The following is a 14,369-nucleotide window of genomic DNA, read 5'->3' as shown; positions in this document are numbered from 1 at the left end:
GAAATGTGTGCTCACATATAATCACACACATAAACAGATACACTCACACACACAGCAGCTCTGTGCTGAGCTATATAGTGTTATCACCAGTGTCCATCTGCCACTTTACCACCTCCCCCCATCTCTTTCCAAAAGCTGCAACGAGACACAGAATTAGGAACGTTTTGAGGGATACTGAATTAGATTATTCAAAAGATCCCTCACTTCCTTGTTCTCAGAAGCAAGAATATTTTCATGAATGAAGGAGAAAGCTAGCCTTGGAGCCTTTACAATAGCTGTTGGGAGTCTCACTTATTCAGGGCAGCAGAGTGTGTGTGTTTGCTGACACTAATGAGCCGTTCATTGTCCTGTGTTCCAGGGCTCCTCCCACCTGGGCCACTTATCAGATGTTCCATCTTAAGAAATGAAATGCAGCTCCTTGTTTCCATAGGAATTGGAGGCAAAGATTCCCAGAAGGCCTGGAGCACTGGACAAGCTTCTGGACATGATTTCAGGTTTGCTACTATGCCAAGCACTTGCTACACATTAGAGATATAACACAAACACAATCAGAGATGTTTTCACAATAATAAATCTACAGCCAGAGGCAGAAAACGACTCCAAAGTCAATGCACAGTGCCACTGATTTCATTAGACAGATACATAACTAAACCTTGAGCTGAGTCATAAAAAAATCTTCTAGAACAAGTGATCTTTAAGTCTCCAAGGGCAAAGTGGCAGATCAGGCAGGATGGCAGAAGAGGATCAATAGTCTGCTACTTTTACTGGCATATATGGGAACTTTCTGAAAAGAGTTCTAGGGGTTCAGTAAACAGGAGAAAAACTCAATAAATGAGACTGCATGAAGCAAAAAGGTTTGTTCACAACAAAGGACATAGTTACTAAGCTACAAAGATAGTCTCTCTCTCTCTCTCTCCCTCTCTCTCTCTCTCTCTCTCTCTCTCTCTCTCTCTCTCTCTCTCTCTCTCTCTCTCTCTCTCTCTCTGTCCCTGAGCATTTTTTATGCTCAAGGCTAGCATTTTACCACTTTGAGCTGAGCTCCATTTCTAGTTTTCTGGTAGTTAATTGGGGATAAGAGTCTCACAGACTTTCCTGCCCAGGCTGGCTTTCAACCACAATCTTTAGACCTCATCCTCCCGAGTAGCTAGGATTACAGGTGTGAGCCACTAGCACCTGGGTTTAGATCTTTATCAACTATATATCCAACAAGGGCCTAATATCCAAAAAACACAAGGAACTCAAGGAACTTACCCCTGCCCCCAACTAATAAATGAGCAAGTAAGGTAAATAGAGACTTCTCAGAAGAAGAAAGAATGACACAAAACAAATGAGGTAATACTCAAAATCCCAGGTCATAAAGGAAACGTAAATCCAAACAACATTGAGATTCCATCTCATCCCAGGAAGACTGACCACCATTGAGAATATGAAGAGTAACAAATGCTGGTGAAAATGTGCTGGGGAAAAATAAAAGAACCCTAATACACTGTTGGTGGGAAAGTAAACTACTGCAATCACTCTGAAAAACAGATTTTTGAGATTCCTCAAAAAACTAAACATAAAACTGCCTTATAATCCAGAAATACAACCCTTGGGTAGCCAGAATATTACTAGTCAAGATACATTAAAGACACTTGCATACCCATGTTCATTGCTGAATCATTCACCATCACCAAGTTATAGAAGCAACCCAGGTGCCTTGTAATGGATAATTGGATCAAGAAAATACAGTACATATACACAATGAATTTTACTCATGTATTTGAGAGAATAATGCTATGTAATTTGCAGGGAAATAGCTGCACCTAGAATAAAAAATATGTTAAGTGAAGTAAATCAGACTCAGAAAAATGAACGGTTCATGTTTTCTCTCAAATGTAAGCTTGATCTAAAACACAAACCATAGTAACAACATATATGGGTTTTAGGCATATACACACAAACAAACCAACTAAAGGATGGTATACTTAGTGGAGAAGTCCAATGGTGTAATTCCTCTGAACCATTAATAAACTGTTTAATAAAGTAAATACCCAGAAGCAGAACCATGTAAAAAGGGACACACAAAAGGAGGAAGAAAGTGTGGGAGAACACAATCATTATATTCAATGCACACTAGGTAAAAAATGAACTAGGTAACTTGGGGGTAGGGATAGAAGAGAAGAAAGTGGAGGAGAATAATGGAAGGGTGCAATTAAAAGCAATGTACTCATATCCTGACATATGGGATAGTAGCTGCTTTGAACAACTACTTAATAATAAAATTAAAATAATAAAATAAATTATAAGGTTTCTATAAACTAAAAAAAGATCCTCCCTCTATGGAGAGAGAGGGCTGGAGAAATAGCTCTCTGGTGCAATACAGTACAGTAGATCCCTTACATGTGAAAGGCCCCAGGTTCACAGCAAAAGAAATGTGAAAACTTCTGCCATATATCTAATGCTATGGATTTATAACAGAATTTCCAACTTCAATACTCAGTTGCACTACTGACTATGCTCTGTGATTCGTGGCTCTTACAAATCCCCAAATCCCAGCAGCCAGGATGTCCTCAAATGTTTGAATCAGCTGTTCTCTCTGAGAACAGAAGGTTAGAGCCCTGTTCACAATGGAGGCTCAGCGTCTAGTTCTAGAGACCATGAGAGCTCCTTACATAGTGGGAGGCATGTCTTTCAGTGGCCCCATCTCTCATGTGCTTGCCCTAACCATCATGTCACACATTCCTGACTCCTCACACCATCTCCAAAAATGTGTCTTATCGAGGATTGATGTTCCCTATCTTTCAACTCAGCCGAAGATTCTTTATATGTTATTAGTACAAGCGAAAATCCTGTGTCTTGCTGTGAAAGTCATTGCAGTTGTCTGCAGGGCCCTTTTTCCCAACGGAGTCACTCTGTCACACAGAGAAAGTAAAAGCCTGAGGGAGAAAAAACTCTGCAAAGAGTTATTGAAAAAAGTATTTCACTGAGAATTTTCACTTTACTTTTACAATCCCTCTTGTCTCTGCTTATGTTTCTAAATGACAATTACATCTCCAGTCCAGTAGGTAGTCTGGAAATTACACACACACACACACACACACACACACACACACACACACACACACCACATATACACATATTTGTGTGTTTAGATGACTAAATTAACCTTCCTCTTCTTCATATTGTACCTATCAATATGCTTTTTCTGCCAGGTGCCAATACCTGATGCCTATAATCAGGAGGCTGATATCTCAGGATTGCAGTTCAAAGCCAGCCTGGGCACAAATAAGTCCATGAAACACTTACCTCCAATTGACCAGTAAAAAGCTAGAAGTGGGGCTATATCTCAAGTGGTAAAGTGTCAGCTTTGAGCAAAACAACTAACCTAGGCCCTGAGTCCAAGCCCCAGAATTAGCATTAAGAAAAAACAAACAGAATTGAATCTGTGACTCAAGTGTTAGAGAGACAATCTTGAGTCAAAAAGCAAAGGGACATAGGGGAGTTCTACATTTAGCCTTCTGAGGAATCTCCATACTGCTTGCCAGAGTGGCTGAACCAGTTTACATTCCCACCAACAATGAAGTAGGGTTCCCTTTTGGCCACATCCCCTCCAACAACTGTTATTGTTAGTTTTCTTGATATATGACATTCTTACTGGGGTGAGATGGAATCTCAATTTTGTTTTGATTTGCATTTCTTTTATGGCCAGTGATGTAGAGCACTTTTTCATATGTCTCTTGGCCATTCTCATTTCCTCATCAGAGAAGTCTCTTTGTAGGCCTTTAGCCCACTTGATGAGCGGGCTATTAGGTCTTTGCAGTTTTGTTTTGGAGGAAGGTAATTTTTTTAGTTCTGCATATATTTTAGATATGAGAGGCCTTTGTCCGTTGAATGGCCGGTAAAGATCTTCTCCCAGTCTGTGGGCTTTCTGTTTATCTTGCAAGCTATGTCCTTTGCTGTGCAGAAGCTCTGCAGTTTGATGCAGTCCCATTTGTCCAACCCTTCTTTGATTTGTAGCCTTTCTGGGTCTTTGTTAAGGAAGTTCCGTCCTGCGCCAAGGAGCCCAAGTGTTTCTCCTACTTCTTCCTTTAGTGTTTTCAGGGTGCCTGTTTTGATTTCGAGGTCTTTAATCCATTTGGAATTGATTTCGGTGCAGGGTGATATATAAGGATCTAGTTTTAGTTTGTTGCATGTGTTGAGCCAGTTTTTCCAGCACACTTTGTTAAAGAGGCTATCTTTCTTCCAAACTATTGTTTTAGCCCCTTTATCAAAGATTAAGTAGGCGTAGTTCTGTGGGTTCATTCCCGGGTCTTCAATTCTGTTCCACTGGTCTTCAGGCCTGTTCCGATGCCAATACCAAGCTGTTTTTATTACTATAGCTTTATAATACAACTTGAAGTTGGGTATTGTAATTCCTCCAGCACTGTTCTTTCTGCTGACCCAGCAACCCCACTTTTGGGTATTTATCCAAAAAACCACAAACAAAATCACAGTAAAGCCACCAGCACAACAATGTTCATTGCAGCGCAATTTGTCATAGCGAGAATCTGGAACCAACCCAGATGCCCCTCCGTAGACGAATGGATCAGGAAAATGTGGTACATATACACAATGGAATTTTATGCCTCTATGAGAAAGAATGACATTGCCCCATTTGTAAGGAAATGGAAGAACTTGGAAAAAATTATACTAAGTGAATTGAGCCAGACCCAAAGAAACATGGACACTATGGTCTCCCTTATTGGGAATAATTAGCACAGGTTTAGGCAAGTCACAGCAGAGGATCACAAGAGCCCAATAGCTATACCCTTATGATCACATAAGATGATGCTAAGTGAAATGAACTCCATTTTATGGAAATGATTGTTATGTCAGAGTTGTAACTACTTTCAACATCCCATGTGTATCTGTAGTTTCTACTATTGATGATATTCTTGTATCACCTTCTTGTGATTGTATCTACACTATCTCTGTAATCTTATCTAAGTATATTGGAAACCGTGTATACTTGTATTAGAATTAGGAAATTGAAAGGGAATACCAAAATTGAGAGACAAAGGCTAAAATAAGAGAAACAATAACACAAGCAATACTTGCAAAACTGTTTGGTGTAAGTGAACTGAACACCTCAGGGGGGAAAAGGGGGAGGGGGAGGGGGGTATGAGGGACAAGGTAACAAACAGTACAAGAAATGTATCCAATGCCTAACGTATGAAACTGTAACCTCTCTGTACATCAGTTTTATAATAAAAACTTACAAAAAAGAATACAACAGAAAAAAAGAAAGCAAAGGGATAAAGCATAGCTCCCAAGCCCTAAGTTCCAGCCCCCATAATGGCTTTAAAGAAATGCTCTTATAAGCTAGGTGCCAGTGGTTCATGCCTATAATCATAGACACCCAAGAAGCTAAGATCTGAAGATTATAGTTCAAAGCCAGCTTTGGCAAGAAAGTCCATGAGGGTCTTCTATCCAATTAATCAGCAAGAAGCCAGAAGTGGAGCTGTGAATCAAGTGGCAGAACACCAACGTTGAGTGCAGAAGCTAAGGGATATGGGATAGCAGTCAGACCCTGAGTTGAAGCCCCAAACTGGCACACACAAAAAGGGTCAGAATTGAGGCTGTGGCTCATGCCCTCAATGAGCAACTGCACCCAGGCCGTGTATTCAAGCCTCAGTACTGGCATGGAAAAAAAATGTTTTGTTTCAAGTCAGGAGCCATTGGCTCACACCTGTAATCCTAGTTACTTAGGAGGCAGAGATCTGAGGATTGGCATTCAAAACCAGCCTGGGTAGGAAAGTCCATGAGACTCTTATTTCTGATTTATCACTAGAACAGCTGGAAGTGGAGTTGTGGCTCAAATGATAGAGTACTAGCTTTGTATAAAAAAAATAAATTCAGGGAAAGCACTCAGGTCCTGATTTCAAACCCCCAAACCAACACACACACACACACACACACACACACACACACACACACACACGTCATAGGATCTTAATAAATGTGTTATTTGGTTATTTGATTAGCTAACTATGGTGGGCAAAATGAAGCACATGTCTTCCTATTATACAACCAAAAGTGTGTAAGAAACTATGAAAGCAAATTCATCTGAACTTCCCTTTAATAAAAAAAGTAACAACTTGAAGATAAATAAGATTAAGAAGAAAGAATCCACAGATCTTTTGGCTCCAAATCTTCTCTATACTTATGTCCCCATCTATTTCTTTAGATGCAAGCATGTAGATTATAGTGTGGTAGCATCACTGGCTGGCAGTAATACACACTTGTGCCAGTGGCATTTGGTACTTTGCCTCCTGACATAATGGATACTTCTCATGGTGGTTCTCATCTTCAGCATGAAAAGTATATAGTACCATGGGAAGGTAGGCCAGGGGCTGCCAAAGGTTCCAGACAATGTTTCAGCTCTACAACTGGATATCCAGAGCAGAACCTGGTAACCCATATTTGAAGCTGTATGTAATGTTTCTTAAGAATTTTTGGGTAAAATTGGTTGCCTTCAACTGTCTCACACACCTGTGTGTTTATGAGCAAACTGCAGTTCTTATGCTCTTCAGAAAGCCACACTTGTAGAAATTTTCTCCATCTTGCCATATGCAGATAACATGACCATCTTAAAGTCACCCACAGTGCGTGGTCTGCTCATATAAACTTCTGAGAAAGGGAAAGCAGGTGGAACATGGCTTCTCACACTGCCTTGCATCACCTACCACCACCAAAAGGATGTGGTCAGTGCTTATGACCAGTCCTGAACACAAGAGTTCCAGGGAAATAGTGTTTAGACCACAGAGTGGCAGGGAGAATATGGCCATCTAAAGATCTGGAGGAGCCATAAAACTTAGTGCAGTCTTTGCTCACTTGCTCCAACCCTGCAGACAAACCAAAGGGAAACATGCATGTCCTGATTCTCACTCCCCATATTCTGCCTCTAATGTCCCCCAAATAGCAACAATAGGAAGAAGTCTAAGCTAATGCTCATCACCTGGATTGGAACCAGGATGTAATTAGGACTTCCAAATTAGGACTTCCCTCAGCACTGGGTTCTCAGTCCCAGGCCTTCCTGCCCACTTGGCTCCATCCAGGTAGCCAATGCTGATTCTCCTGACAACTGTCTGGCAGCAAATGCTTTCTCCTCATGCCTTTCAGAGTACATTTATTTTACCTTTATGATTTTATAGAAATATGCAGAAGAGTAATGGACTCTACATTTTAGTTCAAATGTGAGAATTGATTAAATCATGTGAAAAGATTAGTTATCTTTGATCTCTTTAAATAGAACTATTTCAGTTAGAAATTTCTGAAACTAGATCTATCCCAAAGAGCTTTCAGTAAAGATTATCATATACTTTTACATCCCTGATTTTCTATGAGAGAGTATCATACTGCTTCTCATCTTGTTCTATGGATGGAATTAGATTCCACATGTCTTAAGTTTGGACAAGGGAATGAGCATGATAATTATGCACATATACATATATATGTGTACATATACATATATATGAATGAGTATTTGTTTTTTGTTTTTTGTTTTTTTTTTGGCCAGTCCTGGGCCTTGGACTCAGGGCCTGAGCACTGTCCCTGGCTTCTTCCTGCTCAAGGCTAGCACTCTGCCACTTGAGCCACAGCGCCGCTTCTGGCCGTTTTCTGTATATGTGGTGCTGGGGAATCGAACCTAGGGCCTCGTGTATCCGAGGCAGGCACTCTTGCCACTAGGCTATATCCCCAGCCCATGAATGAGTATTTAAAAAGGTTTTCCCTCCTCCTGTCACTCTCCCTCCGCCCCCCCCCCCCCCACTCTCTACTTGATAAGCCACTTTCCCCCACCAAACACTCTGCCATGATGTACTGCCTGTCTCATCGGAAGCAACCAGGTCAAGTAACCATGGACAGAAACCTCTGAAACCATGAGCTAAAATATACCCTTCCTCCATGAAGTTGTTTATCTAAGATATTTTGTCATAATGATGGACAGCTTACTAATACCACACTTTCATCATATTTCTTCACTTTGAAATGGGATGAAATAAACCTCCTGTGTGAGCATATGAGAATTAACATATCCTTTCCAGGTTCCCAATCTACAAATGGGCTCTCAGTGAGTTTTGTGGTTGCCATTGTTCCTCCAAGGTAAGAAGGAACAAAGAGCTTCTAGCTCAGCCCTCTGAAAGATGCGATTTATGCCCTTATATCTAGAAATCTGTTTACTCTATTTCATGGAGTAATAGTTCCTTATTGGTATCTTTTGCTAGTGAAGTATAAAAAGACTTGGATGGAATGTCTGAGAAGCTTCTGGCAATAGAAAGAGAACTGATCCAGATCATGGTTAAGGAGAGCGCCTTCTTACCATCGCCCCGATGGTTGCTTCCTTCACTCTAGTGCATTCATCCATTGTAACAGTGGTGACCCCTCACTTAGTAAGAGGAATGAAACAAAAATAAATGTAAATTTCCTTTTACCATATTCCTTTCTCAGGATTGAGGATTCATGATTTATGAATGGAGTTTACAAACTACCAGTAACATGCAATTTAGTTCTTTTCTGTTCTCTTTGCCACAAGATAGACAAAGAAGGTTAAATGACAACCATCTTCCAAGACTGGAAGGCTATAAAAGTTAAGGTAGGGAAATAAATCACACCAAAATCCCGTAAATAATAGGATGACATTCAGAGATAAAGGGAACTTGGGGAATAATAACTGGAAAAACTTCCTTATTCTAAGATCAGCTGGAAAAGGAAATAGTCTCTGAGGGAAATGGTGGAAGCATTCAAGCTTTGGGTATGTTGAGATCCGCCAGCACTGGGCCCCAGAGGCCAATGCCCCAGGATCTCTTGTTCCTTTTATGGAAGGCAGAAGCAGTTAATGGGTCTTTTCCACTCTAACACCAGCTCATGGAATCAGAACTTGAGACTGTGTTTCTTACTCAGGTAACATGTTCATTTTGGAACCAAATGGTAACAGTCCCAGTAGTGGGGTTCAGGAAGCCACATCTGGTAGTTATTTCAGAAAGTTTTCCCCACAGAAAAATGTAATAAACAGTACTCTGATCCTTCCTTTTTCCTCCCTTCCTTCTTTCCTTCCTTTTACCCTTCATGTTTTTCTTCCTCTCTTCTTTCTTCCCTCTTTCATTCTCTTCATTCCTTCCTTCCTTGCTCTTTTCTTATTCTCTACTTCCTTCTCTTTCTTCTGTTATTACTTTCCTTTCTGTCTCTTATTTTTACTCTTTGTCTTACATTTTTGCTTCTTGTAGTACACAACAGCCTGATCAAACACCTTCTCATCAACCCATAACCAATTCTCAAAGAACAATCCAGATATTAATGATTAAATTACAACTACATGCTTATGAGAAGATTCTACCATGCATGGGTATACCTACATGGCAAAAGTATATACGAAGGAAAAAAGAAAGATGTTCTCCAATAACTGGTATAAATGGGACACAGGTTCAATTAATTTATCATACTAGTCTTTACTATCAGATACATCATGTCAGAAATGTCTAGGCTTGGCACGGTGGTTCACATTGTATTCCAAATACTTAAGAGTCCAAGATCAGGAGTATCATGATTAAAGCCCAGTCTCTATACAAAGCTAATGAGAACCCACTTCAATCAACAAGCCAAATACAGTATAATGTTCAAGTGATCCCAGCTACATGGAAGTAGGGATCAGAGAATCATGGTCTGAAGCTAACTTCAGGCAAAACATACAAGACTAACATATTACTAAGGTATCAACATGGTTGAGCTTGTGGCTCAAATGGTAGTTCTCCCACCTAGCAAGCAGAAGTTTGTCCCCTAGTTTCAAGCACAGTACCATAAAAATATAAAAATAATAAAAAATCAGAGATGTCTACCAACCACATTTGAAATCAATGGGAAGGGGACTTTAACAGCTGTGAAGAAAATGTCTTTCTCAGCCTAAATTAGCCAAAATATCTCTTTCCATATTTCAAACCTATTATGTAATGTTTTTCACTTTCTACTTGGCTTCACTGTACAACTATTCACAAAGGCATCTCTCCCTGCTTCTGTTTTACTACTTCTCCCTGAAATACACTGGGAGCCACTAAACCACAAGGGTTACTCCAGGATAGGAGTAAGCAGAGGCAAATGGGCCTTCAATTAACAGTTATATGAGAAACAACTGGGGAAAATGAGGGAGTGGTATAGCCAAAGCCAGCCACAAGAGATACCCAAGCAGCAAGAAAGAGGCATATGGAGAGAAGATTTGGTTGGACTTACTTTGAATTTAGACAAATAATCCTCCTGTTCTCAACAGGAATGTTGTTCTGGGGAGTTTACACTTCTGTTTACATGTCTGCTTTGGCCCTTACAATGTGGGAGTAGGCAAAGAGTTAGTGGCTAGTGTAAAGTTTACACTAGGAACCATTTCATCAACATTTACATGCAGCCACCTCAAAACACAATTGTTATATTTCCCTGGACTTTTTTATTTTTTGTCAGTTGTTGGGTTGGAATTCGGGGCCTGGGTGCTGGAGATTTTTTGCTCAAGCCACAATTCCAATTTCAGTTTTTAGGTGGTTAATTGGAGATAAGAGTCTCACAGACTTAAATGTGTGGATTGGCTTCAAACCGCGATCCTAAGAGCCCAGCCTCCTGAGGAGCTAGCATGCAAGGCATGATCCCCACTCCCCAGCTTCCCTAAACGTTTAATGTCAGTTATGTCAGACAAATATATAAAAGTATGTGAATTTTCTTGCCTGCTCAATGTATTACCCTTAATTTAGTTGCTTTCCCATGTGACAATGGATAAAATTCACATTCCCATACATCTGGTCCTACATGAAATGTAACCAAAGAAATTATCTTCACTGGCTTGAACCTGAAAACACATGGATAGAATAAGGAAAGTAGGAAACTTCATATAAGAAAGGCAATGTGATTGAATTGTAGATTAACATTCTATTATAAATATTATGAGAAGTTTAATAGCCCAACTATAAGATCAAATAATTCAAAATACAATAATGATATTGTGTATCATTATGTAGATATTTACATTATGTATTGTAGATATGTTGTTGTAGTTGCCTACCTTCAAATTTGGAAGATGTTGGAGTAAGTCAAAATTTATTTTTTCTCTTTTGCTTAGTCCCTTTTTTGTCTTTATTTTTATTCAGCCTGAAGACAAAGAGAGTAGAGGAAATCCAGACTCCAGTTTGCAATCCAAACTGCATTTGCTCCAGGCAATTACAAAGACTCTTTCGATGAAATCTACTATCTACAATTTGTAAGTCTAGTCTTTTGCTGGAGAGACATGGTTGTTGTAATTCAGTAACAGGGAATGAGATGTGTGTCCACAGTGTGTATTTCATTAATTAGCAAGTGATAAGTTGGAACCCCTGGTCCTCTGCTTATCATAAAACTGGATGTTTCCCCACACTGACTATACACCTGGTCAAACTGCAAAGCCATTTGCAGTAACTTCCCAAAAAGCCATTTGCAGTAACTTCCCAATTTGAACTCAATGTATTACGGATTCCAAGAAGATGTCTGTGGATGACAGAAACAGAAGGCAGCAAAAACCTTCATAAAGGACTCTTCCACTGATTTCCAAGGATACTGTCTCTCCATAGGAAACTTTGGTAGATGCAGGCACATTGAACTGGATAACACAATTAAGGGTTTGATGGTAATATAAATCAAAGAGGCAATGTTAAGACCCTAGGGATTCTGGTGACCAGAACCAATTAAAGGGTATTGGCAATGGATTATAATTCTTTGCAAAATCATACAGTCACATACATCTGCACATTAAGACCTGACTTCCCACACGTACACTCATGATTTGTTTAAAAAAAAAACTCTGCTTTTCATTAGCCTGGGAAGAATTTATTCCACCTTTTTTTTTAGCTATTCCTAAATTACATTGCCCAATTATGTTCAGCAGTAAATTGAAGGTCCCAGTACCCACTTTCTCAGCACAGGAGTTATCTAGATAGCACTTACCAGCTGAAACTTGTGAAGGGATAATTTTACTAATAGAAAGAGTACAAATGTTTCTATTAGGTACTCCTAGGTGGTGGCAGCCTCATGCTGTTTGAGTTCTATTTGCATTAGTCAATGCTTGTGGTTCCCAGTTAGAATGACTCGGGATCATTGAGTAGACGTTAAGCCTAGTAAATATTGATTCCACATTCTGCCTGGCTTCTCTGACTTTGTGCCTTTTAGGTCAGGAATTTTCAAGTAATACTGTATCAACAAATCTCCTAAGTAGCTTGCTCAACCTCAACTCAAGCCAAACTCAAAGACTGAGTGCTTATCTAAGCCTTAGATTTTGTATTCATAATAAATATATACTAGATAATTCACATGTAAAAGAATCTTCAAAGCTTACTTTTACACACTCGATTCAAGAGGAACTTTTCCAATTCATCTTCCCACAAATCAGGAAAATATTGTTTGGGGGTGGCTTCAAGAATGATTCTTATTATGATGTCTGAACAGTAAGTCTGCTCTAGTACTTTCCATGCTATCACCATATTCATAGGTAATAATGAACTGTTAGCAGGATAGTGTAATAAATGTAAGAATTTATTTACAATTTTATCTGACCAAATGTCACATGAATACATCAAATAATACTGCATTTTTACAGTACTTATATTATTGTATTAGTGTACTGTCAAACGAAAAACAAGTTACTTAGCTTCTACCACTAGTCAACAATTTCACTCTTAGTAACTCAAGATAATGAGAGATTTGTCTTAAGCTGGAGAAAATATATTGACTAATGTCTAACTGTTAAAAATAGATTCTTATTATGCCTCTTTAACCCTGAAATACATTAAGAAAAATCTTTGTCCTAACCATCCACTAATAACCTTAAACATCATTATTTAACTTAGTAGTCTAAGCATCTGTGACCATGACTGAATGTCTCTCCTTCAACACTAACTTTTCCACAATGAGTGAAGTCATCAACAGAAGCATGGGAGGTGGATGTGAATTAATTTAACAAGAAAAAAATGCAAGAAAACATTCAGGGTCTTGCAGATGTTTCCAGCTGGAATACCAGCTGGCATTTTAGTTGTTTGTGTGGAGTGGAATCCCATAAGCCAATGAAAGGAGACAATCAGTTTTAGCTGACTCAAAGTTTTTATTTCTAATTTTCTAACACAGATGAATATGATGCAAATTGTTTGAAAATAAGAGCCTTATAGCTAAGTGCATTTACTGTAGCAAAAAACCCCACAAAATTTCCTGGTGATGTGATAATTGTTTAGAAGTAGTGCTTTCTTAAGGTAGCTAAGACGTAGTGGAATGTCAGTTAATTATTTTCATTGGGTGCTGTTGGCAATACTACAAATAATTAGACTATCTCAGCATTGTAAAATATGTTCAAACAAAGGTCTTTACAAATCAAGGAGTAATCTGCTCAACAATGGCTACTAATTAGTAGCACAACATGGTAGATCATCCATAGCATTGATTTTAAATGACTTGGATATTGTCTCCTATATTTGATGACTAACATTTAGTCAGTATTTATCTTATATCAAATGTTGTATGCACATTATCTAATTCTTAAAACTGTGTTTTTGATACATTATTAAACTCACTTTAGAGTTAAGGAAACCCGGGGCATAGAAATTTTAAATAAAAAAATCAGGTAACTTGAGGGGATGGGTGAAGTTGGGATCGATTAGGGAGAGTGATGGAAAGGATGACATTGGTCAAGATACATTGTACACATAAACTGACATGTTGAATTGAGACCACTTTATACAACTACTTGAGGATCATGTAAATAAACAAATGGGTATATAATATAGATATAGATAGATAGATAGATAGATAGATAGACTGATTGATTTAAATAAGCTTTGTGAGGATGTTTTACTTCTGAGTCACACTCAGATCTGACTCCAAAACCTCTGTGCCTTTGCAATATTAAGTTGTTTTGTCTTTATATTTTATTAGGGTTTGTGTAAGATGTATCAGAACAATAAGTTGGAATAGAAGAACAGCAAGTGCTTCCATTGCTGTGTCAAGATCAATATCAGATACTGCTAAGAATTTATAAAGTGCCAGTCATTTTTAGGCATTAAAGATATTAATATGAGCAGACAAGACATTTAGAAAAAAATAACATGAAAGACAAAAAATTAATTCCTTATATAGTAACGGATAAAAGTAAATTGAAATTCAAGTTGCCAAGAAAGTTCCACTTACTGGAGCTGGGACAAAACAAGGTAAAATACTGGTCCCTGCAAAACACAATGATTTTATATCATAGAATCTAGTTCCTCCATCTTGTTTCAGATGATCTCACTGAAGGGAAACTTCTGGTGAATGTTGGAGAAAGTTCTCATTGAGAGCTTCTCAGTTCTCTATTATGTAAAGGT

This window comes from Perognathus longimembris, chromosome 3 (assembly GCF_023159225.1).
Source record: "Perognathus longimembris pacificus isolate PPM17 chromosome 3, ASM2315922v1, whole genome shotgun sequence".
NCBI lineage: Eukaryota > Metazoa > Chordata > Mammalia > Rodentia > Heteromyidae > Perognathus > Perognathus longimembris.
The sequence above is the reverse complement of the archived record's forward strand: the minus strand, read 5'-3'. Positions refer to the sequence as shown.